Source organism: Bombus pascuorum, chromosome 1 (genome assembly GCF_905332965.1).
Source record: "Bombus pascuorum chromosome 1, iyBomPasc1.1, whole genome shotgun sequence".
Taxonomy (NCBI): domain Eukaryota; kingdom Metazoa; phylum Arthropoda; class Insecta; order Hymenoptera; family Apidae; genus Bombus; species Bombus pascuorum.
In genome coordinates, this window is record NC_083488.1 from 1,192,491 (window position 1) to 1,203,502 (window position 11,012).

Sequence of the window (11,012 nt, forward strand, 5' to 3'; positions counted from 1 at the left end):
TCTTTCGAACGGGGGCATTATTTTCTATAGGTTCGACGTAAACAGCGATATGCACCTGCGAACGACCTGCGTGCATGCAACGGCTCGCGGAAACGGGTACACGTCATTGAAATAACGAGATTGATCGCTTACTTGCGACGTGCTGGCTCGCGTTGTTATTATGTAACGTAACGAGGAGAGCACGATGAAACGCGCTATCGAAATACGGCTTTTGCGAGTCATCTGTCTCTTCTTTTTCCTAACCTGGCAGAACGATAAATTTCTTTGTTCGATACTTTTGTAGTAGCGTTGCGTTTTAGCGCAACTTTTACGCATAATTTCGCTCGGTTCTTAATGGGTTACGAACGAGTAAATGCAACAGCCGTACTAAGATTTCCCACGTGTACAAGCCGACTTTATGACGCGTTCGTGGTTTCTTGATACGTTCGAGAGTTAAGGATCTGTTTGTCCTTTTGCTTTCGCGGATCTTGAGATTTTGATTATTCGAGAGCAGACGAATTAGGAGTTTCGATGGGAATTAAAAGGGTTGTAGGTCGTTTTCTGTTTCTTGATAGCGGATAATGGTGTTGGAACGGGATAAAAATTAGTAAAGCTAAAGGAACGAACGGGGCCAGGTTATATTAACGTCGTAGTTTGCAACGATGAGTAACACTTGGGGTGCGGATAATGGTACAAACGTAACAGTCGTGAGCTAAATCTGCGAGGAAGTTTCTATTTGATGCTATCAATGTGTTGTTTGTATCGCGTAACGTTCAAGAACCGAATAATTAGCTGCTATATATTAACCTCGTGATTTGTTATTTCAAATTTGTAATTTGTAACGATGAGTAGGTAATACTCGAGGTGCGAGTAATACCACGAACGTAAAACGTGAACTAAATGATGAACGATCGCCAACTAAATGTGTAATCTTTTAATGCTATCGATTTATTATACATCCGGTATAACACGAAGGGAATGAACCGATTAAATCGGTTACTCGTCATTTATAAAATAAATCTGTCTGCTTGTGCCACGTATCGTTCGTAAATGTGCCGATACTCGAATCGACTTACAGCAGCAATACGTATACGCGAATGTTACTAAGATGCACGCGTTGAGCGTAAAACATAAACGACTAAAATTAATGACACGACGTCGATTTTTCTTTCGAATTCGCACAACGACGGAGAACCAATCGAAAGATAAACGGTTAAACCTAAGGATTACTTCCTGTCTTTCTTTGCTCGTTGCTTTTCGAACTGGTTTTTCCTTACAAAAAAAAAAAAAAAAAAAAAAAAAACAAGTACAAACGGAAAGATCTTCCGAAAAAGACGAGAAGAGACGTCGTAAAATAATGAAATCGGTTCGCTTCGATCGTAAGCATCGATCGACAAACTGATTTAACCAATTTGTGTTGGAGGGTCGCGGCGCGAAGGAACACAAGGAGAAACGATAAGACGTAACGAGACTAACGAGGTGCAAGAACGGTTAGAAAAATGAGAATCCTGGCCATGAGACGAGTACGTTTTGCCTCGTGAGTGGTGCAGTTGGCTGCGCGGTGAACGAGACATCGCGACGCGACGCGACGGTAATTTATGGTGCTCGAGGGGGATCACACGAATGCAGAATGGAACGGTGACGCAATTGCACTTCGGTATTCGTTGCACGCTGAATATGGGCTAGGAACCAGTTGACTTTGACCCCGCGTGAACCTTCGAACACGATGCATTCTCGTTGTGCGCACGCGCAACCGGGCACATCACCCAATGGATGCACGCATGCACGCAACTCATGCACGTGTCACGGAAGGAGACAGGTAACCGCCCTGACGGATGATTAAGTCGCGTCCCGTTCTGGATTCTGTCGTCTTAATTTGACGACATTTTCACGTTTAGCGCGGACATTGATTCATACCGTCGTCAAGGGGAAAGACTTATTTTGCGACCGAAGCCTTTGAGCAGAGTTTCCGCACCGTGATATTTCAGAGATCGTCATTAAGATCATTCACGCGAATCTTCTAGGTACGATAACGACCGTTGCATTTTTTAACACCGAATTTATTTAAATATATTATTCCGATTCCACAGGATTTAGAAAGATATAATTGGATTTTATTTATTGAATTAAACGCCTATATACATATATGTATAATTACCTGCCACGTAAAAAAATTGGAAGCTTAATAAACTTTTCAAGTTCTAGCGGAATTTTATTTACTAATACAAGTACGAGTATCAGGCAAGCGATATCACTTATCTACCTATTAAAGGAAATTATCTAGCGATTAGAGATACTAGCTGTGCCTGTGTCGGCTAATATCGGCGGGCAATTAATACTCTGCTGAAAAATAACGAAACGAAGGAGAAACGAAGTTTCGAAATGGTGAAAAGGAACGGCAGTTTCTATTTAATAGCAGCCGTCTAGGATGGTTCGCCATACTGACGCATTCTCTGAAATAACGACCGAATCGATAACAGTAATTACCATTGCTTTAAAATCGAACGACTTCGTATATACCGATAAATGTTCGTAAACGCGCGATTTGACTTCTGTAGTTACCAGCGCTTAAGCCACGAAGTTCGCTCGTGTGTGCCAGAGGAAAAGGCTCGTTACGAAGTTACGTGATCGGCCGCTTTAAACTTGGCAACAACACGCGTATGTACTCAACGGGAATTACATGCTCTTCTCTCGCTTTAAGTCACTGGAATTACTTGTAAAAGATCGGTTATCAGCAGCCGTTTTTGCCTTTGTCGAAGCGCCTCTACTCCGCAAGAATTAAGCGTTTACGTGAATCTTCGTCCACGACGTGGCGCGACGCGGCGACTCTTAACTTCTCAAATTGCTTCGAACCGTCTATAATCGAGTCTACTGACAATGCATCTTGGTCGAAAGGTAATTCGTTGGTCGTGTACCTTTTATTCGACGATATTAATTTCAACTTTTTGGAATTTTATCTCTACCTTTCCTTCTTTTCATATACAGCGCTTATAAAAAGTACAAACATATATTTGCATAGAGCCTCATTTTCCAATGAACGATTCCCTTACCAGCTGTTTTCTACGCTTCGTTTTCACGATAGTATGTATCTACGTATTTTTGTATAATCGCAGGAAGAAACCTACTATTATAAAGGATACGACATTCAATGTACTCGAAGCTAATCGATCAAATACTATAACGCCAAATACGATGGAGCAGGAATGTTTTTCGTAGTTACTATTTCGTATTTAGAAACGAACAGAGACTGAAATGCCACTGAAGACTGGATATTTTCACTTTTTGTTTAGATACCTGTTTTAATACCATTTATTTCTATGGTATACGATAAATAATCGTTTCAATTGGTTTTATTTGTCAACTAGTTTCAGATCGAGATTCAAAAATAGAGCAAATTTAAATTAAACACGCGCTCATGCTGTTTGAGTAACTACTTTTAAAAAATCCTTTAATTACTGTTACTGATTGGTCACGTTGATAATGCAAATTTCCTTTAAGAAGGCCATCTAGTTTTATGACTAATTAAGTACTCATGCGAGTATATTATTTCTTTATTTTGCTCCTGGTTGACGAAGAAAGATCCGATCTACTAACATATCGTTACGTGCCAGCTTCTATATATATATATATATATATATATATATATATATATATATATATATAGATAATAAAAAAAATTCTGTATGTTTGATTTAAAAATTAAATGTGTCTTTGCCATCCTCTGGAACGTTAAGAAAAGCATCGATAACATTATTCGTTTCTTACGAAAAATCTTGGGTTTGTCGTTTACTTTCGCAAGACTCGCGTCTACGAATCTACCGAGATATTTCCCGCTTCAGATTATATTCGGATTACAATAGATAATTTCAGGTTAATATTAAAATTATCAGTCTTGAAGTTATCCACTGCTTTCTGGCCATCGAATCGCGTAAAAGTCAAGAGATTAAGAACTCGTCGTATTTTTCTCGCGTGATTTTTGTTTATAAATCAGCCGACTATCCGAAACATGCAGAAAACTGAAAGGAATCGATGCGATACATCGTAGGTACACATTGCTGTTTTGAGCTCGTAAGTCATGAGCATAGCCCGGAGTGGTTGACGCTGTAACTCGCATATTCAATGAGTCGTCCCAAGTGCAACAAAAATATAATCATAGCGAACGCCAGATTATTATAAATCAATCGATCTTGATCTTTTGCCCGATCTTGATTCAGGATATTAGCCGCGTTTAAATGCGAATTGGTCTACCCAGGTTACAAAAAACCTGACGCTTTCTCGCCTCGCAATCACGGATAATTTCTAATCCTCGAACGGCTCTCGAAGATGCGAGCGAGGATTCCGCGAAATTACTCCCGGTTTCCCCCGATTGCCTGATTACTTTGATCATTTGCACGTAGAAGTTGATCTCGTTCTATCGAAAAGAATGTGTCGAGATGCCCAAACTTGACTGAAACTAGCCAGTCACGTTTCCTACGTATACGTACATCGTCGAACGCGTCGCATTTATATAACGTACGTTTATGTTATATACGTATGTATATATATATATTTATATATTTATATATTTATAGAAAAATATAATGTATATCTGGCGCAGGAAAGGGAAATTATATGAAATTACATCATCTATACCGTAATTTACGTGGTAAACGGTATTGAGAGGATCGGCTACATCGGCCTTGAGCGTGTCATTACGTTAAGTACGTATATTGAAAAGATTTTCGCGCTTCCAGACTAAGCGTTGTTCGTAAGACGAGAAACCTTTTACTAAATGATAACGCGTAATCTATGATGATGGCATTGCAGTATACGTACAATGTCATTGCGATCATAGTAATTTCTTACTCGTAAGTTGATGCGCATGAAACGTTGTTTATTTTTTCGGTATTTTTCGTACGTTCCGATCGGATGATACGTTGCAACGTTGGAGATATTAAAAATAGAAATATTTTTGGCATCGGATACGATACCGCCCGAGGCACGAGTCTAATTAGACAGTAACGAGCGTAGATATCGTAATTGTGTGCCACTCGTGGGATTATAATCCGATTCGACATCCACTATAATTTAGTTGACAAATTGCAGCTTTGCTTCTCATTAATTACAGACCTACTATTAACCTGCAAGTATTGAAAGGAACAGATTTCCACACTCGTGCCAATAATATCCGCAAAATAGCTCGCTGTATGCCGATCGATATATATTACAACTGGATCGTCGATCGAAAAATTACACACGAAGTCAATGCAACTACCATAATTTACCAGATTAAACGGGATATCGACGACTGTAATTGACGCTGAGAAGAGACATTAACTTGAAAGTCTTATCGAGAGTCTTGATGATTTCGAAGAAGCCTAACAATCGAAAAATGACATGCGTGCGCAAATGTCCAATCCCCTGTTACGTATAATTTGATTGAAACATTCAATAGTGTCGTATATTTCCATATTAATTGTGTATGTTTATTAACTTCGGATACGATAAAAGTTATACAGGAAGAGAGAACGTTTCTTTCAAGATTCAAAGTACTTTGGACAAATACAGGAAATGTATCGTGAATTAAATTCCGCTGTTACAAACTTGAAATTTCCATTTAACGATAAATTCTTTGATAAGTCAAAACTATCGACGAGAGAAATATCAAGCGTTCTCTCTAGGATTCGATGTCAAGGCTGATAGGTAGCTACGACCAATAATAATAATCGAGAATTTCAGGAATAGAAGTCAATAATATACGCGCATTAGTTGTTTCTACTCGCGTCAGATGCGTAGAAACTGCCGTGTTGTAACACTCGTCTAACCGTAAGCGAGCAAAGCTAACGACAAAATAAACTCCCAAAATATCGATTGACGCGCTACTTGGTAAAAGAAACAAAAGAGTAACAAAGTTGTACAAGGAACCTTTTAAACGCTATTTTATTCTAACTATCTCATACGTATGGACAAACTATTTTTACAGTTTTCCATTTTATTCCTTTCTCGAATGTAATCAATTTGAACTCGGCGGGAGTATTTTACCAACAATTGAATCTCTGGCGAAGTCTACGCTTAAACAAACTGAAACAAGCTTAATCGCCTAAACTCGACCGAACAAACATACGTCAATTCTAATTTTGCAAGTAAACTTTTCAAACGGCTGAATGTCAGCCTGCAACGTGAAAGTTAATACGTGGACTGTCGGTTAGCGAGCAAAGCCCTTGCGTGGTCAGAAGAAGGTTGAATTGGCGCGGACAGGGTTAACAGGGACCACATGTCTCCGTGTATATTGACCGGTTCCAGAATAAAAGGGATACGATGATTTCAATAATTTCGCCCGCGCATTCTTCGTTCGAGCTGTTGACAGTGGAAAAAATCGTCTGCATCGACCCCCCTTTTCGTCGTAGTCGTAAATCTCGCAGGGAAAACACAAAGGTTTGTTTAGGCGTCAGGTTTGATACACGATCGCTCGTTCTCGCTCGCCTACTGGAATTCGAGGGTGAACGCGATCATCGAATGAATAATCACGGTGCAACACGTGTTTCTCGATGTGGCGCATCGCGTGCTGCTCCACATTTATCGAAGCTACGAATAGTCGAAGAAAGTTTAACTATGGTTAGAGTTCAATTAATAGATACACGTATACGCTACCACTCGAAAGTGGAGTAGGACGTTTGTCCGTTTCTTTCCAGATGCGAGATAATGAAATTGTCGACGAAGAGATAATGGAATATCACGATACGCTGAAATAGACTTTTTAAAGTAAATTGTGCGGGTAAAAAGTTACCTCGTTTACTATTTTTCTTTTTAATTCGTAAGCTAGAAAATATGTAGACAAGCGATATCTTTGAAGCAGTGACCAAAGACCAATAACGTAGACGGTCTAAGACATTTTTGACATTTATCGTTTGCATCTAAACGATAAAGCTCTTTCGATTCGCGGTCAATTGCGCGTATCTCTCGGCCGTATGACTTAAACTTCGAAAGTACGTTTAAATGTAGAATTGATAACTAAATATTTCCCACGATACGAAAAATAATTATAGCTTGAAAATGAAAGAAAATTATACAAAATTGCACGTAAGAAACTCGTAGGTAATTCCTCGAAACAACATAACAGCGCAACGATTTATATAAACGCGAAACAGCACGGATCAATATTCCGTTCCATTGTCAACTTTACCCTCGTCTTTTATTATTATTATTATTATTCTTTCTACCACGTACATCTCGCTATACGTATTATTGACAATTATCATTATTATTAATATTATTATCGTCATCACAAATGTTCGATTATCTATTCGAAGGAAATGCTCGGCTCTCGATAAACTTTATTATGCATAATCGATACCTGTACGAGTAAAATCGTACGAACGAAGCAACCTTCGTCGGTTGGCAAAGTGTGAGGAATGTTAATCAATGGTGAGGCTGTTGAACGGCAAATACGTTTGCCCCCTTCAGGAAAGTACATAAATCGTATTCTGGTTCGCAGAATTGGACAATCTTATTTCTGGTTCGCACCCTTCGCGAATGCGCAAATATATCCGGCGAGATAAATTACATTATTCGAGGGTCAATGAGATCGTTTCTGTAATCACGCGATGCACACGTAGCTCAATGAAATTACTGTTTCGTGGTATTCCACGTTTATCGCTGCTATAAACGACGGTATGCAACAGACATCGGGACTTTCCTTCTTTTTTCCAAGCCCGGCACTGAAGAATTAACGAGGCGACGAATCGGATATAAATCATGCGGTTGGATCCGTTAACGAAATTCATTGTCTCGTATTTTAATCGTATATGAGTTATCGCGACGTAGCTTTATGTGTTTTACGTTTTGAAGAATCTCTTACGGAAACGACATACGTTAGGTGGAGATCGGAACGCGATGTTAAATTTCGAAATATCGTAGAAAAATTGCCCCGTCTTTAACGATTCACGCGATAAGATCTTCCTTACCTCCCATATTATTTTTCAATAAATCGAACATAACGATCTTCTAAGGAATATCGTGCCAGTCGATTACCCGTACGCGATTCTTACCGTTAAACGTTAGTACGCGTTAACGCACTGCGCGTACACACGCTGTATGCTATGTATAACTTGGGTCGAACATTAGCGTGGAATGGGACAAACGAAACGGGTGTGATCGCTTAATACGCACTTGGCAAGTGTAGATAATCGAAGATTCTGGTTGCTTGTCAGTAAGCGAACCACAATATTTCTAAACTCGCTGTAATTACATCTCGTTCCGAGAGATTACGTATCTCGCGTATATCCTTTTTTCTAATTACACACTGCGTAAACCTGTTCCACACAAATTTGCATCGTTGTAAGAACCGCAAAGTTTCCACTCGATAGCGAGGCATTTTTATAATGACGGAAATTTTGCTCTTTAGCTTCACGGAAAGCAGACACTGGTCGGAAGAGAGCAAGCCCCGCCTTCGTTCCATCGACAAAGAATATAGCTCGATACGATTGATCGATCGATTGCTCGTTGAAAATTACGTTTCTTCGAGGAATATAATAAGAACGCGTATGGAAGAAACGCTTTTCCTTTCTTCCGTCTTCGCCTATTTGGAACAAGCGCGAACGAAGATCGAATAACGCGCGTTGTTGGTGCCGCAAACGGGTTCGGATAAAACACGAATCAATGTCAGTCCCGCCAACGATGTACGCGGAAAAGATGAAAGCCGGATCGGGTTTCCGACTTTGCACTTGCAGCCATAACAGCGTCTGGACGCAACTATCCTCGCAGTATAGTAGCCGTTTGCTACGTATCGAGCGAGTTGTTAATTTCACGCCAGCGAGTAGAACGGACGATGCGAATTCTAATCGCTAAAGATGTGACGTAAGGTCGTTGTTATACCATTGACGTGACAATACGCGCGATGAACGTGCGATGTACGAAATATCGGATATAATAATCGATACGCATATGTACGTATGTAGTTAATAAATATACGAAGAGTACAGGGGAAGAACCCGACCAGCCATATTTTTGTGGGAGAGATGGTCGATCGTGTATTTTGAGATAATAATAGATACAAAGAACGTTCGCTAAGACGCTCGATACTAACTGATTCGCTGTTGTGATCGCACGTGACTCGGACTGACGATACTGGTCACCTTAGGATCGCGTTCGATTATTTATACTGATCGAGGGGGTACCGGTAACTGCCCGGAGTTTAGTTATTATTACAGTATGTGTGTGTCCTACGATATTGATACTCCGAGGCAGGACCACACGTGGTTCGATCAGTCTAGCTCGTGTGCCGCTGCATTTTCAATTTTTTACAAAGATGCAGTTCTCTGGTTCGGTACGTCGTCGACAAGTCCCATGTTGACAAAATTGTCTTCGCGTTTGCTTTCGTTCCTTTGTTTCGTTTAAATTAATAATCTGTCAGAGAATAGCAACGAAAACGCTGGAATCTTAAAGAATAACGTCTCCCACGATCTTCTTCGCCTCAAATAACTGCTAGACCTTGGACGAATTTTCATTCCTCTTACTAGTTTACGCGTCAAATATATCTACTTTACTATGCAGTTGGCTTTGTATACTTTGTGCGTGTTACGAAACCTCGTAAAACGGCGGCTGCTTCGAAAAAAACACCCTCCTGACGACATTTCCATTTGAAAAGTTACAGTCGTGAACGTTGAACTTCGCCCACGTCTGTAGCGTTACGACTCAATAACGCGAAACCCCTAAAGCGCGGCACGCGTAACCAATCGACCGTACAAAGTCGTGGCTTCCTTGTCGATTTTGCCAGCTCCCTATCTTCTCCGATACCGACCCGTTAAACCCACGGAAGCAAACGTAAATTAGCTTAGTTTTCGGTAAATTCCGGCAAACCCTCGATTTTCCACGATAGATATTTCCTAACGTAAATATATAATTTGCAGTTACGTTTTCTATTTTTAATAGCCAGATTAGATCTCTACTAGATTCACAGCGACAAATACTATATTTTGCCAATGATAAAACGGATACAACATTCCTCGAACGATCTTCGACGGATAGCGAAAACAGACTTCGTGAAAGCGATAGAAGTTCGACGTTGCTGAGTGAAAAAGAGAAACCTGTTTTATCAAACCATTTTTAGCGGTTCTTCTCGATCCTCCTCGGTATCCAAGCGTTTCTCCTAACGTTCCGTTATTTTGATAAAAAATTCACAAGGAAACTCTGTGACTCGATATCGCTGAAACTGTTTTAAAAATATCGGATGTAACCGATTTTAGTCGTTAGTCGTATAGAAAGGAAGAAGAAAGGTGGATGGAAAATCAGTAAGATAAACAAATAAAAAGGTAGATGGTTGAAGAAAACGAAGATAATGATATAGCAACGATGGCAAGTGGCAAATGAGCATTAAATTAAAAACGGACACGCGAACGGTGGGCGGTTTCGGCGCCGTAAAGTCGGTTTTTCGTTCCGGTCGTACGCATTCTTTACGGTTGTCGACGGGCTGACCACGGATTTTTCCGCGGAGCAAACCGGGTAAACGCTGTAATTAGAGCCGATGAAGAACACAGCCGCTTTCGCTCGTCTAGAAACGAGTTACCATAAAGCGGACAGCGAAATCACAGCGCGGCGTAATGCCGGCGAAAACATAATGCTCGGTGTGCGGTCGTCGGTGGCCGGTCGAGCTGGTTCCGTGTTATACGTAATGTTAATTTACATCCTTCCATCGGGAAGCGTCGTTAATATTTCACCCCGCGTTAGCGTTTCGCAGGCCGACTAGTAGCCAATACGACGAAACGAAGTTACCTGTTAAACGAAGGGGACAGAATCGAGATCACGCGAACCACAGCACCTCGCCAATTAGAACGTGATAACGACGAGTAATTAGACTACGTCATTGATAACGATCGCGAAATCTTTGCTCGCTTCTCGGAACGAATAAATTCTTTCGATACGGGAATACCATAGAAGTACTATGTGACGATCGTAGTTAGCGATGGTATCGAGTTTAACGTACGTTCGATTTAATGACGTATAACGATGTCATTGCGGATGATACGCTGATAAAGTTATTGTTTTACGTTTATTGG

At 40.4% G+C, this 11,012-nt stretch overlaps 1 protein-coding gene across 5 annotated transcripts in view; it reads left to right on the forward strand.

Annotated features, from left to right (window-relative positions):
- Positions 1-11,012, forward strand: part of LOC132911211 (uncharacterized) — a 154,292-nt gene that overhangs the window by 132,299 nt on the left and 10,981 nt on the right. The window lies entirely within an intron of this gene.